Below are 21872 nucleotides of genomic sequence, written 5' to 3' on the forward strand. Positions count from 1 at the left end.
AGAGAGAGACAGAGACACTTACTTCTTTGTTAACCATCTCCCAGAAACTCTGACTCAGCTGTTTTACCCTGCACTTTTCTTTAGGAACATTGCTTCATTTTGAAGTTATTGTTCTTCTTGTTTTGCGCCATGTTGAATAAGTCCTTCGGTTTTAAACCCTGGCTCGACTGCAAACGTCTCCGATCCTCACTGGATCTGTCAATATTGCTTCAGAGTGGAGCACAACCTGCAGTACTGCGGGTAGTGCCAGTTGTTGCACCCCAAGTAACTTCGTGAGTGGGCAGTAAAACTATTTGCTTTTTTTCAACAAGGTGAAGGGCAATAAACAGACCCATTTGAGGTCACTTTGCCCCGAAAGTCAAACCAAAGAACGGCCCCCCCCTTTGCAAGGACAGAAACAAGAACAGCAAGAGATCTTGTTTGGTTGGCAGATCTTCAAAACACTATTATTTGTTTTTGAGGAAAAGGAGTCACTGCTCCAGGGTCTACTCTGGTGCCGTTCCCCAGCCAGTCCTCCACCCCTGAGAAATTGAAGGCCTTTTGGCTGAAGATGTTCTTTACCAAGGCCCTGGTGTCTTCAACCGCCGACAGATTCACACTCTGCACCATCGGAGTCCTCCGTGCTTGGATAAGCCAGCAGTGATTCTGCAAGATCCTGCAACTGTATGCCCATGGGCTCAGCCACCACTAAAACGGACCAGGATCCATCTCAGGGCTGCATTGCTCAGTCTTCGGGTGTTAGTCTTCTAACCCAGATTCACCTCTGTGGTGCCCCCGGACACAGGGTTCCTTGGGCATATGCTACGTTCATTTGAGGTGCATTTATGTCTCAAATGGAGGTTATTTATGATAAGGAGGGTGAACCCATCCCATTTGGATTGAGCCCTCTCTGCCCCAGGGAAGTTGGGGATTTCTCTGAGGAATTTCATGTGGAAGATACCCGGTAGATCTTGTAAGTGGTCTGGACACTTCAACAGAATTGAACATACTTTACTATCCCCGGAAAGCCTCAGGCCTGCTTTCAACGTCTCATAGCTAAGCTGGTTAATACTTTAGGATTATCAGCACCTTTTAGTCCAAGGTGCAGTACTAACAAACAGAAATTCTGGATGAAGGTGCACAGACAGACCCTACTGCACTTTAACTCAGCAGTTGAAGCAACATTCTTGGAATTATGGTCAAAATAGGCCTCCGTCCCAACTGTAAACCGGGATCTAGCCTAAAATTACCAGGCTGCACCTTTTGGATTTGCTATTCCTGGCCTTTCACGCCTCCCCAGAGTTTAGTTGTCCAGGTGGCCATGACAAACCTGAAGACAATCTTTCCCCCGGACCTGGAGAGCAAGAGACATTGGATGCCTGAAGAAGAAATGTTTTTGGTTCTGGCTGCCTCGGCCGGATATCCATCAACTTGATGCTCCGAAACAGCTCCCTTGAGGTGATGTGAGGGCGGGGGGCATTGAAGTCCTGGTAAGGGATGGCAAGGAGGCTTCACGTGAGATCCCTCAATCAGGCCTAGCTACTGCTGACTGTGGCTGAGCCGAAGGCCACTGGAATGGTTATGAGGTGGTACTCCTGTCTGGGGACACATGGTTTTGCTCCGGAAGTCAAAGACCAGCTCCTGTACATGCCGTATGATGCCATTAATCTGTTTGGGACAAGGGCTGATGAGTCCTTCCAGAGGTTCCAGGCTTCAAAGGCGACTGCAAAGTCTCAGGGCCTAGCAGTCCATCAGCAACAGCCTGCAACCCCAACAGGGGTAGGTGTTTTCAGCTCTTCACCTCCTGCACCCAGAGGGGCCTTCGTCAAGCTCCCTCTGGCAAACATGTGCAGTGCCAAGCAAATAGGGATGGAGGTGCTCCTGGAGGAGGCGTTTTGGCCTACAATGGTGCCCTCTACAACAAAGCCTATGTGAATCGGACTTCCACCACTCTTCTTCTTTGGGAAGCAGGATTTCCCAGTTTGGCAAGGAGTTGTCTTATCACATCAGATGCTGGGGCCCGTTGGGTCATTCACCAGGGATATGGTCGCCCCTTTGTGCAACTCCCTCCAAACTATTACTCAATCAAGGCTTGCCACTGGACCCCCTCCTGTTTGATGTTTTGTCAGCTTCTGGCGAATGGTGAAATAGACAAGTACCCTGCTCTGAATGAGGTAATGGTTGGTACTCCATCTATTTTCTGCTGCCTAAGTAGGACAGCCGTTTATGTCCCGTTGTGGATTTGCAACTTTTGAACTCGTACCTGCGCAAGGACAGATTAAAGATGGTAACTCTAGCTCAGAAACTTAAACCCCTTGATCTGCACGGTGCCTACTTCCATGTGCCCATGCGTCAAAAGCACAGGCTATACACAAGGTTGGTAGTGAGGCATTGCCACTATCAATTCAAGGTCCTGTCGTTCAGTCTATTTTCGGCACCCAGGATCAACTTCATGCTGCTAAAAGTGGTAGCAGCCCACCTCGGAATGGAAGCCATTCATGTCTTTCCTTATCTGAACGACTAGCCCATCCGAATTTGTCCCCAGACCAGGTGTCAGCACACTTGTATCGAACGTGCAGCCTGTTGTACAGCTTGGGCTTCACCATGAACTTCAGGAAGTCTCATGTTTCACTGTCCCAATCCCTTCATTTCATTGGAGCGGTCTTGGACACTTGCCGGAGGATGAAGTCGCCAACATCTCTAAGGACTCCTGTTCCTGTGAGGAACTCCCTGAACCAGGAACCATAATGTCATACGTGGGACTGTCAAACTTAATAAATATTGCCAAGTACCAAGACGGCTGAAGAAAATGTAAACGGGCTATATTATCCTGAAGAAAGAGAAACTGTTCCTTTAATTGGAAATTAAGTGTTCAGTGGGATGAGTGGATTAAAGGACAAAGACTTGTCAGGAAGAGGAGGAGAAGGCTTGGCTATCACGTTCCCCAGGATCGTCGCTTAGATCCGACAACCTCCCTTCCTCCTCACCTGATTAGCTGAAGCTGGTTGGGGATTTATTGTTCCTTCTCCTTGTGAGTTGCTCTTGCTTGAAGAGATATGGTCTCCCTCGGAGGGAAGCCACTATGTCTGCTTTCTATAAAGAAGCCAGTTAGCAGCTCCTTCCCGAGAAAGTCAGTGAATAGGAAAAAGCCTTGATAGGTGGAAAAACCCTCTTGATGTATTAGCTCCAGATGGCTCCAATGAGGTAGCAACTGGGAGACAGGTATCAAGGTAGTAGAGGAAAAAAACCCTTAGTATGTGTTGACCCCCAAGAAGATACCTGTAGTCTCTCTCCGAGGTAAACGGGTAGAGGAGACTTTGGATGTATCGATGGAAACTGGCCCTGTAGGCGTGGGTATTGAGCGTCAGAGAGAGGGATCCTCAAGGACGAAAACTCCAAGGCAGTTATGCAGCTCACAGCCTGGGTAAGAGAGACCTCAGCAGCAAGATAATTCTGAGGTAAACACACAGGAGAACCGAGAGCGGTAAGAGGAAACAACAAAGCGGGTAAACCACAAGGAGGAGCGGGAAAGCAGCGAAGAAAAAGCGCTGTGTAGATGCGGGAACTGCAGAGGAAGCTGATGGATAGAGGCTGCAGAGCGGGGCTCCGAGAGAGAGCAAGCAAAAAGGAAAGCCGGGGGCCGGGGGGAGACAAAGTGGAGCATAGACAGGGTTCGAGAGAACGGAAAACAGCGTTGATGCCCAAAGCAGGGGGGAGCAGCAATTGTGGGTTGCAACGCGCCGAGCTCTGACTGTGGTGTGAGTTAAAGCCGACGGCGGTGGCCATGACCGTCGGGAACTAGACCGTCAAAACATGTAACTTGGAAAGTGATGTGCTCGATCAATGGCGTCTGTATATCCATAGTCTCCACAAGTGCCAATCAGGCAGGTGTGTGACAGGAACGTACGTCAAAGCAGTGGACGTCTCCTGCGAATGTGTACCTGAAAGGAGGTGGAGCTGCAGCAAGACTTGCGGCCCGCTAGAAGCAAAGTTGCTGGGAAGCAGCGACAGGAGCGCCGAGAGACCAGTCCAGAGTATCTTAGCTCGTGTGGAGCTTGAGAGCTCAGGGTGGCGTGATCCCGAGGGAGTCGTGGTGGGCAGTCCTCCGTCAGAACAGTCCTGATAGCAGCACAGGGAAGCCGCAGCAAGTGACACGACTCAAAGTTGAAGCGAAGAGTAACTGAGTCGAAGAGCGCAGAAACTCTCGACCGAGATACTGAGAGAGAGACAGGGACGTGTCAGCAGTCCGGTGGAGAATTGAAGGAGAAGAAAGACCTGCGCGGATCCCAGAGATGATACCTAATACTAAAGAAGGTAATGGGGACCTGGGGAAGGCAACAAACTAATTATTATGAATCAGAGAACTTGTCTGGTTTATAGTCATAATTTCGAAAACATAATTTCGAATTACAAAAATCTCGAAAAAAAATGTCGAATTCAAAAATGTCGAAAACACATACATATAATAGAAAAAGTCATTAATTCGAAAATAAAATGTCGAAAAAAAATCGAAAAACCAATGTTAAAATAACTATGTAAAATGTCACAAATACTAACATTTTTTATGGGGGGGTCCCTCCCAACCCCCCCATCCCAAACCCCTACACCAACCCCCCCCTCCTCCCCATATCCCCCACCCACCATGGATATACCTTTAATTATTTTAAAAAATTATGTTTAATAAACTATTAATTAATTATTAAACATTAATTCGAAAATAAAATCGGAAAAAATTCGACATTTTTGTAATTCGACATTTTTATTTTCGAATAAATATTTTCGACATTTTGACTTTCGAAAATATTGTATTCGAAAATATGACTGGACACCAACTTGTCTTGGTACCAATGAAAAAGCAGTGAAAGCAAACATACGAAACTTGAACTGTGACCAGGAGAAAGAGTGAATAAGACTGTCCCGTGAAAGGGAAGTGAATGAAAGGGGGATCTTTTTGTTAAACTTGAACTATGATAACGCGCAAGAATGTATAAGAACTTTCCCTGAAAGAGAGATCATTGGAAGTAAGAAAAGCTTAGAGTAAACATGAACACATCTGAATATTTACTACAAAGGAAAGGAAACCGTGGAGGGGATCCCAAGAAGTATAACTGTTATACACTTATCCTGGAAATCAGAGAAATCAAATCCACAGTCAAAGTAGAAGCATGGGAATTGAAAAAGAAAGAATACGAGATCTAAAGGTCCACATAGCCTTTGATAAGTAAAGTTAAGTCAAGGAAAGACTTTCTAAAGTCTATTGAAGGAACTCCTTTGATTTGAAACCAAGAAGACACGTGGGAGAAGCATCTAACAGGAAAAAAGTCATTCTCCTATCCTTGATTGTTGTTCATATAAGTAATAGGGTCAGATAGTGTTTGTTTTTTGACAGAGGATGTAGTCTTTTTCGACATTCCAAGACGGACAAGCACCCTAGTAAAAAATATAGGGAAGGTTAGGCCTTCATATTATTCTTTAATAATCTTTTTTTAAATGTCCTCAAAGAGTCTGCGTATTTCTTCTGATCCTCCGCATAAGGTGTCAGGAATGGGATCTAAAGTCCCGAAATAGAGACTACCCTTATCCTCCAAGGGATATATGGCCATACCAATAGACCATCTCCCACCAATTTGTCTGTTGGGCATAAAAACCTGCCCTATGGAAAAAAAATTCCTTGTTCCCTTAGTAAAAGCTACAAATCCCACTGCTGGATGGTTTCGACCAGGCAGGGAGACGTCCTAAATAGCCCGGGGAACAGTCAAGATTCACACTTCTGGGAGGAAGCTGAAAGTGATTAATCCAAACGCAATCCCAGTATGAGTACCCTAGAATCTCTTCTGGAATGCTTAGTCGCACATCAGATACAAGTGGATCAAGGACTCCAGTAGGGGCAGGAACAAGTAAGAACAAACCCTCACACCCATATAGTTCTGCATGGTATATTACAACCATGTGAAGAAGGAGAGGACTTGGGAGCGTTCTTTTGTCAACTTTGAACGACTTGCCACCCAATTTAATTGGGGCAAAGGGTTAACTTGCTATCTAGCCCCGTTGTTAAAAAGTGAACTACAGGCCTCTTATTGAAACGCCAATCGTCAAGGGACTACCCCCTTTTCTGATATAATAAGAAAGGATATAAGGATTTGAAGGCAGAGATGGCCTTTGTGATGAGACAAGTTAAGTCAAGGAAGGACACTTCTAAAAAGAAAGTGAAATAGCCCAACTTGAGGAAAGAGTTATATGAACTAATCAGAAGATTTGCTAAAGACTATTGAAGGAACTCTTTTGAATCCAAGACGACAAGTGCGAGAAGCATCTAACAAGAGAAGGGAGTCATTCTCGTGTCCTCCTTCCTTGTTCATATAAGTGATGGGGTCAGATAGTGTTTGTTTTTGGACAGAGGATGTATTGTTTTTGGACATTCCAAGACAACTGATGAGCACCTTAGTAAAATAGGTAGGGAATACCCTGTGCAGATGGGGAAAGGTAGGCCTTCATATTATGCTTTAATAAATCTCATAAATGTCCTCAAGAGTCCGCCTCTTCCCTCTCATCCTCCACAACTGCCTCTATTGTATATTCTGACATCCGTGCAGAGCTTGCTAACGCAGGTTCGAATCCCGGCAAGGCCAAACTCAGCCTTTCATCCTTCCAAGGTCGATAAATGTGCACCACACTCTGTGGGTAATAATAAGCAGCGCTCAGATACCTGAGGGCTCGTAGCGCTATATAAATGCAAAATTATTATTATTAATAATAACATGGATCTATTGGTTGCTATGAACGCACAGACTTAACATCACAACTTGGGGGTAGTTGTGTTTCTAAGGCCTCTGTCTCTTATGAAAATTGGACTTCACAGAAATATTTGAAAATTTGATGATTCAGTGTGACCACTTTGTCTTGTTACCTATATTCTGCAAAAGTATTTAAGTGTACATTTTGTTAATTCCTATGCTGAAAGTATATGAAGAATATGTTGGATACATTTTGTAGACCTACACTTATTGTGCGATAACCATGGGTATTTACTGTACCTTTAAACCAGTTCACTAGTTTTGATGGACTGTCTTGACTGCACATTCATTTTGTTCCTCTTGAAGAGTCACAAACTCATTAGGTAAACGCCCTTAAAACCAAATGGGGATATACCTGGGAGCCTAAAACTCAGGTTGCTCCTACTCGGCTTCACAACAAGATACAACTCATAAATAGTGGAAACACGATGCAAGAGTTGTTAATGGCCAGTCTGGTCTCTATGCATAGTCTTCTGAAGAATATTTGTGGTCAACCACAAACCACTTCAGTGCAATGATTACTTGCCCTACTTCTCTAAGCCAAGCATTATTTGTCATTTGTAACACCGGCCTTTGATTTACTTTGTGATTTCTTTGCGATTCTGCAAAGGTGTTCATATATCCACTTTAACATTCTCCGCTTTAAAGAGCCACATGTCGGACATTGGGGTTTCAAATAAGTCTTGAAGCAGTGGGAGTACAATGCTGTAAGTCACAGCAGTGGGAATACCTTTGTTCTGCCTCTGTTACAATCAACCATCTCCAGTTCACATGGTTGAATTCTGTGAAAGTTACCCTTATTGTAGAAAATGACTCCTTAACAGCACACAGTACGGACACACATTCCGGTTTCATGCCTTGCATTTCTGCCAGTTGTGACAACATCATGAAGAAAGATACAAACAACAGATTCAAAGTTCAGAACAAATAGGTTTATTAAAGCAAATGTCCGGATGGTAGAAGGCCTAACTTGCCCTATGCTAAGGTGGGACTTCCCAACCTGAACGAAACTAAGGAAAGTCAAAGAGTTCAACTTAAATCTGTCTGTGTCCAAACCCTTTCCTTGCTCTCACAACTAAAGCTACACAATGTGTAGGATGTCAATAACAAAAGGAATGGTGATCAACGTAAATTTCTGAGCTTCTTCCTGCTCTTAGCTTCCTTTTCAGCTCCTCATCCCCAAGTTCAAGAAAGTTCCACAAAAGTCTCAAGATTACCTTTCTCAAGTTCAATACAACACAGTTCCACACAATCATCGGGGATCCCTTCCCCAAGGTTAAAGCACTACAGTTCAAAAAGAAAAGGGTTTTGCGGCTCTGTCCTCAAGACATTTGCAGTTCACCAGGTCTCATGGGTCCGTTCCCCAAGACTTCAATGTAGCACATGATATTTGTTTCAGTCTTTCACAGTTCAACACAACTCTAGGTCAACCTGACCCTCTGTCTGGATTACATCACCAGTACACTTAAAGTGCTTCACCTTGGATTGTTCGATAATATACAGTTTCTTGAGGGTTCTCATGTCACACTAATTCTCTTCACTGTTAACTCCCAACAGGAGCACCATATGGTTGGCGTCCTTTCCACCAACTTATTTTTACCTGCTTAATAATGTCTTTGGCTTTCACAATGTAGGGCTCACTGGTCTAGGCGCAGTTGGCAGATCACACGATCCACCCATCACAGGTCACGCAATAAGGAACACAGGTTCTTCTGCACCTGCCCCTGTGCACAGATTCACTTAGTTTCTCCGTGTTGGCCTCTTGGCTCTGTGTCCAACTTTACACTCTCCTAGCTTCTCCTGGTTAGCCTTTTGGCTTGGCCGTAATGTGACACACACCTCTTGTCAGTCTTTGGCCTGGCCGCACTGTATTCATGTATAAAGTTCACTTAATGGTGGTCTTATTCATACCTCCCAATTCTGGTGCACGCTTTCACACTTGTGCTCTTTTCCTAGGTTGTGCTCACATGGGCACTTAACCATTTTTACTTTCATCTGCTACTAAGTTTGCCCATAAAGGTTTTAGTCAGTTCAGTAATCGATTTGCATAGTTTCAGATTTTCATTCAGCTTGGTATTTATTATGCTTAGTTTCAGATTTTCATTCAGTTCAGTATTCAATATACTTAAATCAGCTTTGTTTCAAGTTTTCATTCATACGGCACTTCGTGACTGAAGCGCAGCCTGCTAAGCGCGCCCTGGGTTTTGTGTGGCTTTCCCTGACGTTCTCTGGTCGTCGGCTCCTGCTGCTCCCTTTCTGCTTTTCAGAGGCCGGGCCGGCCTTTGCCAGCCCCGCCCGCACGCTGGGTGCTGTCTTGCACATGCCATCAACTTCACTGCGCCTGCACAGACGCGGACGGCATCCTCTCTCCTTCCTGCTCGCTCGCTGCTCTTTCTTCGAAACAGAGTCTCGCACACCTGTGGCAGCCTAATGGCCCAACTTGCCTTGGGCTCCACAGGTCCTCTGTGATGTCGGCCGGCGTCCTGGCTCCTCCTCCGGTCCCACCATGGCAGCCTCCTTCTGAAAAGTGTCCTCTGCTGGTCTCTCCTGCACAGGCCTCCCTTTTGCTCTTTGCTGCTCCACTGGTCTCCCTTTATACACCCGCAACCACTTGACAAGTTGCAGGTGTGGATTCTCAATTGGGTTTGCCTCACTATAATTAAAGGGACATGCCTGATCCTCACAGTACTGTCGCCTCTTCCTCGTCCCAGTACTGTCAGAGGTAAAATGAGGGGAGCTGTTTTACCATGGCATATAAAGGCCGGGGGGTGGGATTAGGGTGGTCTTCAATAGGGAAAATGGAGGATACCATTTCTCGCCGGCCTTGGCTTAACCCCTCTTTTCTTCACCCTTACTCTTACGTCACATCCTCTTTCCTCCATACTGCATGGTTGTCCCTTGCAAGGGACGGGAGACGGAGAAACCGCCTTCTCCTTTAAATTTAGAGGCCCGCGGCAGTGCAGCCCTGGGAGCATGCGCTACCCTGACTCCGCCCACAGGTGACACTCCTCAGACCCCTTTTCCGCGTTGGCAGTAACGGTCAGTTTTCACCAGCGCTCCTGGGGTTGGCTTCAGCCATGTAATACCACGCGCTCTTCCCAAATTCGTCTATCTTTTTGTCTTCTCTTTTTCATTCAGGTACTCCATCCTCGGGCGTCACACTTTTCCCCTGCACATGTCGACGTCAGCAGGCTTCAGCAGGTATCCAGCCTGCGAGGGGCTCTTCCCTAAGCCTGACCCCCACATTCTTTGCCTCTGCTGCCTTGGCCCTGACCACGGCTGGCAAGGTTGTACTGCGTTTAAGAACAGACTAGCTAGGTGGAGGGAGCTCTTCATAAGGTCGCCTCCAGAGGACTTGAAGAACTTCGTCAAGCAGAGATCGCCGCCCAAAAAAGGTCCGCTGTTTGCATCGCACCCCGATAGGGTGACTCCTTCCAGAGTAAAATGCACAAGCGGGAGGAACCTCACGGGTTCTGGTACCAGCACGTGCACCGAGGCTAGTCCAGCTACCGGCATCACAGCAGAGGGGTCGTCAGATCCTTCCGGAATCAGTGCTGAGGGACCGCAAGTTTTTTTACCGGGTGTACACCCGAGGGCCAGCGCCCTAGTACTGGATTATTGTCTAAGGGGGCGTCTACACGCAGCACTAGCGGCGACAATGCCGAGGGCAATACGCCTTCCAGGCCTAGACGTGAGGTGTAGGGTAGGCCTCATGCTCCACTACGAAGTCTTGGAGGAGGCTGTGCCCAGGGAGCCATGCAGCCATGCACCATGATCTTGGCACGTGTTAGGGAGATTTCTCATTTATGGCTAATTTTCCTCACCTAGTGAGTCCCTCAGCAGCTTTGCTGGATTTCTGGGGTTTATTTTTTTCACCTGGTAAGAGTGTGAGTCTTTTTTCCCACTCTTACATGTGTTTTGCCATGTGTATTTCTACTGTTTGTTTGATTTTGGGGTCTTGAGCTACACCACTCAATGAGCCTCACTTTTTATTTGTGTTACACAGCACCTTCAGTGCAGTGACACAGGGTTGTCTTTGAGACTTCCCAATGACTCCATTTTTCTGGGGCTGACTACTGTCCCACAGAAACATGTAAAGTTGCCATTAACTTTATATAGTCACTTTAAACTGCAGACCCAGTACACCCCATCTTACATGGAGTATTGGAAAGGGTTAATTCCTATGCCTTTTTGTCTGCGCCTCTTGGAGCTTTGTTTCGCTCTCTTAACCTCAAGACTTGGCTGGTGGCAGTGGCACCTACCCCAACATTTCTACCGCGATTATAGTATATAAACGTGGTACTGTTTTAGGCTATTGTATTAGCCTCAAACATAAATCCGCTTGATCAAATACTTTTTATTTTGGCTCCGGTCAGGTATAATCGCCATTTCTTTTTGTTAGTCCTTCTTGCGTTTTACTTTTCGCGTCAAACCAGGTTTCCCTTCTTTGTTCGCCGACCTTGGCCGGGCTTCTGTCGAGAAGCCCTCCTTTGGCGTCTGGGTGTCTAGGTGGGCTGATAGTGAGGGAGGGCTGTAGTCACCCCCTGCACAGGGTCTCCTTGGAAACCCAAGTCGCACTTTGTGTCGATTGGCTGAGGTGGTTGTCTGGGCCAGACAACCCACCTGCTGAGTGATTGACAGCCAGGCTGTGTGAATGGGGGATTTTGGCATAAAAGGCAGGACTCTTGGGCTGGAAGTCAGAGTCGCCACTGGAACTAGAAGAACCAATGAGAAGCGGAGAAGACGGCTGCTGCAATTCCCGAGTCCCGGTGAAGTCCTGCTGCAGTCCTGAGCTATCTGCCCTTCAACGACTCGGAGAAGATCCAGTCCGGAGTCTTCTTCCCTTGAGCCTGGTGGGATCAACCAGGTACTCCTGGCAATCTCGAATCACGAACTGTTCTAAACCTTTTGATCCTCGACAACAGGATTCCTGTTCCATTTGACACTGGCGAAGGCCTATTGACTTTTATCTACTTTTTAGAAAGTGTCTTCTAATCCTATTTGCCTTGACAAAAGTATTGCCTATGATTTTTATCCCCTATTCTCTTGTGTTAATTCATGTGCTAAGTGTGTTTGACTTCGGTTACATTTCTTCCCATGGGTAAGCTTTTCTTTCGTAAGACCGAACTGTCATTACTGTCAAAAAGTGATCGCGTATTAACCCACGGTAACGTCCTTGTTTCACAACACCGGTCTTTCAAATCCCAATGTACTTAACTTGATTTGATCTACACAAGGGGAATTGGTTGTTTGTAGTATAATTGAAGTGTGGTTTTATTTTAATAGAAGTGACATGTTTTGTGAACAGATGGTTTAAAAATAAATGTACTTTTATTTTTTTAACCAGAAACCTTGAGTCAGTGTTTGCTTGAGTCACAGTAATTGTAGTCCTTTGTGTAATCTCTACTACTGCTCATTTGCTCTTGAGACAAGTCTGGCTGCTCAGCCATTGCTGCCACTTTTTCTGTGTAGTACAGGCTTGTACCAAAGGTGAAATTGTACTAACACTTGTAGTCTTAATTGTGCGCAGTGGTCCCTAAGGGCACTGCATAGGATTCTGCCTAAAAGCACGTGACATGCAGCTCGGCTGCCGTGCCAGACAACATGGCCGCCTGTCCGTTGCCACTCCTAGGAACAGAGCAGGCAGGTGAATGAGCTTCAAGGTGGGACTGGTGTGAACCAGGTACGTGGCCTACAGTTTCTCCCTCAGCAGCACTGGGCAGATTTCCCCTGCAACCTAGAGTGCGCTCCGGCCCCAGCAGCCCCCAGCCACTCCGTCAACATCTTCTGCCTGTGAAGACAGGTTCTTCAAAAGGTTCCTGGTGCTGATGCGAACCCCCCAGAGGGGGGGGTGTTAGGGAGAATTGTCTGTTTAGGCTGAATTTCCTAACCTAGTGAGTCCCCCAGCAGCTCTGCTGGATTTTTGGGGTTTATTTTTTACTCCTGCCAAGAGTGAGACTCTTTTACCCTCACTCTTGGACATGATTTGAGTGTGTTTCTTTGATTCTAGATGTGTTTAATGGCCTATGTGGTCTTTTGCTCCATAGGGCTTCATGTGTTTTTGTGATGTGTGTTACACAGCACCCTCAGTGCAGTAACACAGGGGTGTCATAGTGACTCCCCAGTATAGACTCCATACCCTGGGACTGACTACTGTCTCCCAGGGTCTGTAAAGTCACCATTGACTTTACTAGTCTTAAATTCTGAACAGAACCAGTACAAACCATCATATTGTGGACGTACTTGCCCCAGGGTCTGTTAGTCGAGGGGGCATGTCTCCGTCCCCCCTGATCGAGTTTTGGCTGGTGGCAGTGGATACTACTTTTTATATTCAACCGCAAATATTTCTCTAAGGGATTTTCCCATTGTTCGAGGCTACTATCTTTATTTATTTAATTACGATAGCCTCGAACATACCGCCGGTTTATTTAATTAATATTAATTCTCCGGTTTGTGTTTTTTGCCAAAACTTGGTTCTAAAATGGCGTTTGTGTTCTCTTCTGTGACTCCAACCCAAGTCGAGCCCTTTGTTCCACTTTTTGGCGGGCTTCTCCACAGAAGCGGTGCCACTCTGTCTGGGGTACTTGGTGGAGGGGGATTTAGGCACTGTGGACTAGGCTGAGTGAATGGGGGTTTTCTGCATAAAAGCAGGGCTTTGGGGACTGGAACTTCAGAAGTCACCACAGGACCTAAGAATCCGACGAGGGAGAAGCTGAGCCGACCTGCCACGACGACACCACCGGTGGAGCCCTGCTGGACCGTCTCACCACTTTTCCCAACGACAGAGGAGATCTCCCGCCGGAGAGTCTTCTTCCTTTGAATGGTGGGGATAACCAGTTTCACCGTCTTTTCGCCTTCCCGACATATCTCGTGGCCGCCTTGCCTGTGCCAAGCACCCCGGCAACCGGGATACCACGTTTTACCACGACCGCGAATTAAAGGGTAATACCTTTAACCGATAAACTCACCGGCTGGTTTCTTCCCTGGCAGTGCAACGACCTTCATCTTTTCTCCAAGTCGAGATCTTCTCTTCCCCTGGACGACGACAAGACTTGCACCCGCTGCCAGGAACAACTGCCACCACTGGAGGACCCTTTCCACTTAAGGTACCGTGTCCCGCCCAGCTTCCCTTGCCACCGACTGTACGGGGTAGATTTAGCCCCCGGTTTCGAACCTGGGTTAGCCTGGGACACCCTGGCTAAACTTTTTTTAGCCTCTCTAAACTCTTTTCGAACTCTCTGCAAGACTTTCTAAGCCTAGGGTAACTGTGTGATCTTGGGCGCATTTGTGCTCTGCTCTCTCTAAGAGTGGGCCCAGCCTATGGACTTTGGCTCACAAGTGACTTTTGCTCTTCTGCCTTGCTAATAGTGTTCCTAAAGCTTAGAGTGGTGTACCTCCCCAAATTCTGTCTTTTTCCCTCCCTTCTTCATGAACTTGTTGGAGTGCCATCTATAGTTAAGCCCTCACCTCTGTATGAAAATAAGTGGTGTTAACTAAGACTTATCTGATAAGGAACAAGGGTTGGATATATTATAATAGTAACTGTGTTTAGAGTGTTTTACGATAAGAGTGCTGGAGTGTTTCAAACTGTGTTTTTAAATAAATAATTATATACTTTGATACCAAATCTCTGGGCAGTGTTTGCTTGTATTATTTTGTCTAGGTGCCTATTGTGGATACTCTATATACTGCCTAACTCTTCTTGAGGGAAGTCTGACTGCTCAGCCACAGCTACCAGGTAAATCTGGGTGGTACAGACTGCTACCAAGTGGGTTTACTGCTAACACCTGTAGTCCTAAATCTTTTGCAGTGTTCCCAAAGGGAACTGCACAGGTTTCCGCCTAATGGGGGGCCATCCGATGGGATGCAGTCAGGGACTTGCTCCCCCCGGTCACTCCACTGGCACCCATAGTCATTTCCCCATGGCTCGGGCACCACAGGCCCTAGCGCAGATTCCAGCTCCCCTGCGTCCCACAACTCAGGCGGTCCCACAGCAGCCTCCGGCTCCGGTCTCCACGCCGCAGTCTAGGGCGCGCAGCACCTCTCCTCCCACTTTGGACCAGCTGGACACTCGGGTGGATACAGACGTGGAGGAGGACCATGACAGGCCATTGTTAGCCAAGGCCTTCCACGACAGGTTTGCAGGTTTGGCAGAATATCTGGGCCTTCCTCCACCCAAGGTAGAGCAGCCCAAGGAGGGGGTATTGGCAGAAGTCCTCACCCTAAGACCCCCTACGAAGATGGGTATTCCAATGCAGAAGGACGTCGTGGCTCTGGCCAAGAAGGGGCGGCTTAAGCCACACTCGGCCCGACTTGTCAATCAGCGCCTCGATGCCAAGTATAGACTAATGGCAGGGGATACACTGTTGTTATCAACGTACCCCCAGCCGCATTCTTCGGTGATCGCTGCGGCTTCACTCTACTTTAAGCCTCCGTCGTCCTCTGCTACCTCGCCCTCTGTGCTGCTAGGCAAGTAGGAGATGATCTCTGAGGTGTACGCGAAGAAGCTGTACTCCGCCTCCCTGCACCTGCAGCAGGCCAACGTGGATGCCATGCTGGCAGCCGATAACCAGAGGTGGTGGCAGGAAATAGCAGACTTCCTTCTGGAACTTCTGGTGCAGAGCCAGGCACGCTTCAAGGCGGGTCTAGGAGAATCCAGGCCGGTAGCGCAGGGCATCATGGAGTCCTCCATGGCCCACATCGATATTTCTTGCCGCGCCATCTGCACCGCCACGGACATGAGAAGGACGGACTGGCTTCGGGCTACTAAGTTTAACCCCGAAGTCCAGGATCGCATATTGGACCTTCAGTGCAAGGGTAGTGACCTCTTCTACTCTAACACCAACGAGGAATTGGATAAAAAGAACAGATTGCAAACTGAGAAGTCTTTATCCTGGCGAAGGCCCCGCCCAAGGCATACACCCAGTCACATCAGCGCTCTGACAAGGGGTGGGCATTTGGCGGGTATACCAGAGGTCGAGACAACCTGACGAGTCGGCACCGACGCTAGCACCAAAAAGTTGGCGGGAGCAAGGGCTTCTTCCAGCCCCCCCTCCTCAGCAGCAGCCTCAGACGGTATAAAGGTATGATGCGTCCCTTCATGTCCATGTTTCTCCAGTGGATGGCAGGCTTGCCTTTCACATGCATTTCTGGCACCAGAACTTTGTGGCCCCCCGTATCCTCTCTGTAGTATCCAAGGGGTATCGCCTACCAATCCCTTCCTCTCCTCCTCTCCACTCCCACAGATTGGGACGGCAGCTCTGTTGGTGGAGATCCAGTCTCATCGAGAGCCAAGCAGTGGAAGAAGTACCAGCCTCCCAGAGAGGATTCAGCTTCTATGCCAGGATTTTCGCCATGCAAAAGAAGAACCAGGCTGGCCTGAGAGTTGTGTTGGGCCTATCCACCCTCGACCTCTCCAGAAATTCAAGATGGTTACGCCAGCACTCATTGCGGAGACACTAGACAGGGGAGCCTAGATGTGCTCCCTGGATTTGAAGGATGCCTACCTACATACCCAATTTGGCATCCTCATTGCGCCTTCCTACACTTCAGGATCATGGGCTGTCCTTTCCAGTACAAGGTTCTACCCTTTGGCCTCAACTCAGCCCAGAGGGTATTTACCAGACTCATGAATGCAGTGGCAGCCCTCCTCAGGCTCCAGGGCCACCATGTCTACCCGCACCTGGATGACTGGCTTGTCGGGGCGAGATCCCCAGAGGGGGTTACCCACACTTCCTCTGCGCTTATGAACACACTCCATGACCTGGAGTTTGCTATCAAGCTCAAATCTCCGCTGCAGTCCACACAGAACCTCAACCTCCTGGGCCTCATCTGGGATACAAGCTCTGAGAAGGTATTACTGTGCACTGCCTTACCAGAGCAGTGACCTCGGCTTGGTGGTACCAACACCTACTGGATATCCTGGCAGCAGTCCTCCTGGCCGTGCCATACACGAGGCTCCGGATAAGGAGATTACAGCTGCACTTCGCAGCCTCATGAAATCAGGAGAATGGCTCCGAAGCGGAGCTGGTCAGCATACCGCCCTCTCTCCACCCACTCGGACTTCACGTGGTGGTCCAGGGACTGCAATCTGCGGACGGGCAAGCCCTTCCGGCAGTCGTCCCCGCAGGTCATAATCACTACAGATTCCCCCCCCTCCATCCCCCCAGAGGGCTGTGGAGCCACTCAGGGCAGCCATAGCGCCCAGAGAGTCTGGACCCTGCAGGAGTCGCATATCGACTGGCTGGAGCACAGGGCCATTTGGCTAGCCCTCAGAGCCTTCCTTCGGCTCATTGGAGCAGGACTGTCCTTATCCAGACCGACAACTCCACCAGCATGTACTATGTCAACAAGCAGGGGGGTACCAGGTCCCCTCCGCTGTGCAAACTAGCGGCCACCATGTGGGAATGGGCCCTGGAAAACATAATCTACCTCACGGCCATCCACCTCCCGGGGGAAGCCAACTTGGAAGTAGACAGCCTCAGCAAGCTGGGAGCGGACAATTACGACTGGCAATTGAACGACCAGGTGCTGCAGGTGATCTTCAATGTGGGGCCATCCTCAGGTGGATCTATTTGCCTCTTGGAAGAACAGGAAGTGCCATCAGTTCACGTCTTGGCAGGGGCTCGGCCCCTGCTCTCTGGGAGATTCATTGCAGATTCAATGGGAAGGCATGAACACATATGCCTTTCCTCCCACACCCCTGATCCCCAGGGTACTCCGCAAGATGAAGGAAGCTTGTCACCTCAGCATCATCTTGATAGCTCCTTGGTGGCGAGCTAGTCCGTGGTTCTATGAACTGCTCAGCCCCACGGACAGACCACCCATTCACCTTCCTCTGGGTCCCGCACTTCTCCTGTCACAGCAGGGGGGCAGGGTCCTCCACCCCACGCCTCAGCGGTTAGCCCTCGCAGCGTGGTTCCTGAGCAGATGACCCTCAAGCACCTGAGCCTATCACAGGCTAACCTGGAGATCGTTCAGGACGCTAGGAGCAAGGCTTCCAGGAGCCAATATAAAAGCAAATGGAGCAGGTTCTGTCACTGGGCAGACTCTGAGGAGATCGACCCCCTTAAGTGCACGCTGGACGAGGTGCTCTTCTCGGCGCATCTCACGCACTCAGGTGTTCAGGTGGACACATGTCGCACTTACCTGGCAGCCATAGGGGCCTACAGAAATTCAGAGGAGGAGGTAGTCTTCTCCTCCTCCAACCTGATGTGGGACCTCAATTTCCTCGACGTCGACGCCGATCCTCTCGGCGCCGATGCCGGTTCTCTCGACGCTGGCGCCGATTCGCTCGACGCCATCGACGCCTTTCGTGTCGGAGGTACCCCGTGGCACAGGTGGACCCCCTAGGAAGGCTCTGGTTAAGAGCAAGCACTCTAGGGTGCCTTCTTTTCGCCACCTGGACTATATTTCAGAGGCGGATGAGGATTCTGATGGCCTGGTTCCTAGTCAGGTTCCGGATGAAATTGTCTCGGGCCATAGTCAGTTTGACGAGTTGAGACAGTCACTGCATGATGCCAGTGGACTGGACACCTCTCCGGAGGTGGAGTTTTGTAGGCCTGAGCCTGGCTCTCATGCTGATTCCTCGTACCGGCGCCTTATGGCTAGGGTTTCTGAGTACTTGGGATGGTCTGCTCCCCCATGGGAGTTTGTGCAGGATGATCTGACGGACATCCTTGATGTTGGTCCCCCAACTGACCCGGTTCTGCCGATCCATATGGCTTTACAGAGAAGGGTGGCGGCGGCTTGGACTGCTCCGGAGAGTCTCCCGGCGGTGGGCAGATCCTTGTCGCGAAAATACCGTCCTGCCAGTGGCGACCCCTGCTACTTGACCAGGCACCCCACTCCGGAGAGTTTGGTGGTGCAGGCGGCCACGGCCCCGGCGAAGCAGGCGTCGTACCCTACCATCCCTCCTGATAGGGACGACAAACGTTTTGATGGCTGGGCGAAGAAAGTGTTTTCTTCTGGTGGTATGGCGCTTCAGGCGGCCAACTCCATTTGTGCCTTGTCGCGTTTCACGCACACTCTGTGGAACTGTGTTGCGTTAGCGGCTGAACATATTCCCGAAGGGGACGAACGGGATGGTTTCCTTGCTATGGTCCAGGATGGTAAGGATGCCATGTGTGAGTCCGTTCAGTCGGGTTTGGACTTAGCTGAATGCTTCAGTAGGTCCATGGCGGCGAGCACCGTGATACGCAGGTTTGCGTGGTTGCGGAAGTCGAGGTTTGCTCCGGATGTGCAGTCCCGGCTCCTCAACATGCCCTTTGACGGTGAGCACCTTTTTGGCAGCAAGGCTGACGAGAGCCTTGAGAGGTTGCAGACCTCGAAAGCTGCAGCGAAGTCGTTGGGCGCTGCAGTTCGCCAACCTCTGCCTTTTCGTCCTAGGGGACAGCAGTGGAGGGGTGGTTCCTTTCGCTATTACTCGTTCTTCAGTAAAGCGAGAGGAGCTGGCAGTCAAAGAGGCCAAAGTAGGGGTACCAGAGGTGGACAACAGGGTACCCGTGGTGCCAAGGCCCCTCGGGCAGTTGCCTCTTTGCCCTCAGGTAACGCCGCAGCCGCTCCCACTCAGTCATGAGGCCATGTCCCATGGTTCGCCGGTTGGGGGAAGGCTGGCGCAGCGTCTTGTAGAGTGGCAAGCCATTACTTCAGATGTGTGGGTTCTGGAGATCATAACCCAGGGCTACTGTCTTCCCTTTCGGCACAGGCCTCACGACAATCCACCGGGGAACCTCTCTTTGCGGTGTCCGGATCCGCTCCTTGCGCAGGAAATTCAAGCCCTGCTGGAGAAAGGCGCCATAGAACTGGTGCCTGTAGCGGAGAGGAACAAGGGATGGTATTCCCCTTATTTTTTGATTTCCAAGAAAGACGGGGGATTGAGACCCATCATGGACTTGCGCGGTTTGAACAAACTCCTCAGGAAGGACAAGTTCAAGATGGTTACTCTCTCAAGTCCTCCAGGCCCTTCAGCTTCAGGACTGGTTGGTGTCACTCGACCTCAAGGATGCTTACTTTAATGTGCCGATCCATCCCAAGCACAAGAAGTACCTGAGGTTCGCGGTTGGCGACTCGCACTTTGTTTCGGGTCCTGCAGTTCGGATTGACCTCCGCCCCAAGGGTTTTCACCAAGCTCATGGTGGTGGTGGCAGCGCATCTCGGGCAAGGGGGGATTCACGTCTACCCCTACCTGGACGATTGGTTGATCAGGGGGAGCTCTCCCGAGCAAGTCCTGGATCATCTATCGGTCACCTGTCGCTCCCTTCACAGGCTGGGCTTCTCCCTCAATTTAAAGAAGTCCCATTTGACGCCAACACAGCGGCTCCAGTACATCGGAGCAGTGCTTGACACTTCCCTGGGGCAGTGTTTTCCTCCCCAGGTGAGGGCTCTTCACATTCAGCAGATGGTGCACAAGTTTCAGCATGCCCAGACGCTCCCAGCGTTCGAGTTCTTGAGGCTGCTCGGCCTCATGGCATCCTGCATTCTTCTGGTGCCAGAGGCTCGCCTGCGGATGAGATCTTTGCAGTGGGCACTCAAGACGCAATGGTCGCAGTCCTCCGGCAGGATGTCGGACTCGATTCAGGTGCCGTCCTCGGTCGCCCGGGACCTTCTGTGGTGGGCCGTCGAAGGCAACTTGATGAAGGGGGCTCCATTTTGGCTTCCCTGGCCGGAGGTGACGATCGTGACGGATGCATCCCTCACGGGATGGGGAGCTCATGCCAACGGGCTGACAGTCAGCGGTCGTTGGTCTCCGTCGGAGTCCAGACTCCATATCAATCTGTTGGAGCTGAGGGCCGTCAGGCTAGCCCTGAAGGCTTTTCTGCCGTCTGTGCGAGGGAAGAATGTCCTGATCCTGACGGACAACACAGTGGCCATGCACTACCTCAACAAAAAGGGGGGGGGCAGGGTCACTTCCTCTGTGCAGGGAGGCGATGCAGCTCGAGTTCTGGGCTATCCAGCAGGAAGTTTCGATCTCGGCAGTTCATCTGGCCGGAGCCGAAAATGTGACGGCGGACGCTCTGAGCAGGCAGAGCGCGATCTCTCACGAGTGGGAGTTGGCTCAGGAGATTCTCCTGGAGATCTTCGCCCTTTGGGGGACCCCTCAAGTGGATCTCTTCGCCTCCAGTGTCAACCGGAAGTGCGAAAGGTTTTGCTCGCTGGAATTTCCTCCAAAAGGAGCCTTAAGAGACGCGTTCGTGGTGGAGTGGTCATTCCCGCTGCTGTACGCGTTTCCTCCAGTCCCTGTCATCCCGCAAGTGCTGCGGAGGTTACGGAAGTTCGGTTCCCGGATGATCCTCATTGCTCCGGCGTGGGCTTGGAGGACGTGGTACCCGGACCTTCTCGACTTGTCCATCTACCCTCCACGTCGTCTTCCCTACCGAGACGATCTGCTCTCACGGGAGGGGGGTCAGGTTCTCCATCCAGAGGTCAGATCCCTCAACCTTCACGCTTGGCTTCTGAGAGGTTGATGTATAAGGATTGGGACCTCCCTGAAGACGTGATGGAGGTGTTGCTTTCGGCCCGAAGGCCAGCAACAAAGTCTCTGTACCGTTGCCGTTGGCGTAAGTTCTGCGACTGGTGCAGAGTTCAGAATGTGGATCCTTTTGCATGTGACATCCCCATGTTTCTGTCCTTTTTACTTTCTTTGGCCCACAGGGGCTTGCAAGTGGGTACCATTAAAGGTTACCTGGCGGCGCTGTCCATCTTTAAGCGCTCGTCTGAAGAGTGTTCTTCCTTTAAAATCCCTTTGCTCTGCTATTTGATTGGCTATTCTAAATTTTGATTCTAAATTCTTTCCCTCCTCCTTGCTCTGGTACTGCTTTGGGAGTCTGTCATAGATATGGAATACGTCGGAGGACCCAATCCCCTCGAAGAACAAGTTACTTTCGATGGGATGGTCCGACGACGTATTCCATATCGCTCCCGCCCTGCCTTCCCCGCTGCAGAATTTCTTTTGCGATTGCAGCTTACGTTCCGCAAGGCTTTGTGTCTGACTGGCAGTTGACTTATGTCACACGTTCTGGGGGAAAAAACTACAACTGAGGCTACGGGCGTCGTGCATCCTACTTATCACATCAGATGACGTCGGACGTCGGAGGAGGT

The 21872-nt window shown here is 49.8% G+C and overlaps 1 protein-coding gene across 2 annotated transcripts in view; it reads left to right on the top strand.

The window, feature by feature from the left end:
- Nucleotides 1-21872, top strand: part of EPS15 (epidermal growth factor receptor pathway substrate 15) — a 1698287-nt gene that overhangs the window by 1063947 nt on the left and 612468 nt on the right. The gene's annotated exons all lie outside the window — the stretch shown is intronic.

Source organism: Ambystoma mexicanum, chromosome 1q (assembly GCF_040938575.1).
Source record: "Ambystoma mexicanum isolate Mex_15411 chromosome 1q, UKY_AmexF1_1, whole genome shotgun sequence".
NCBI classification, from domain to species: domain Eukaryota; kingdom Metazoa; phylum Chordata; class Amphibia; order Caudata; family Ambystomatidae; genus Ambystoma; species Ambystoma mexicanum.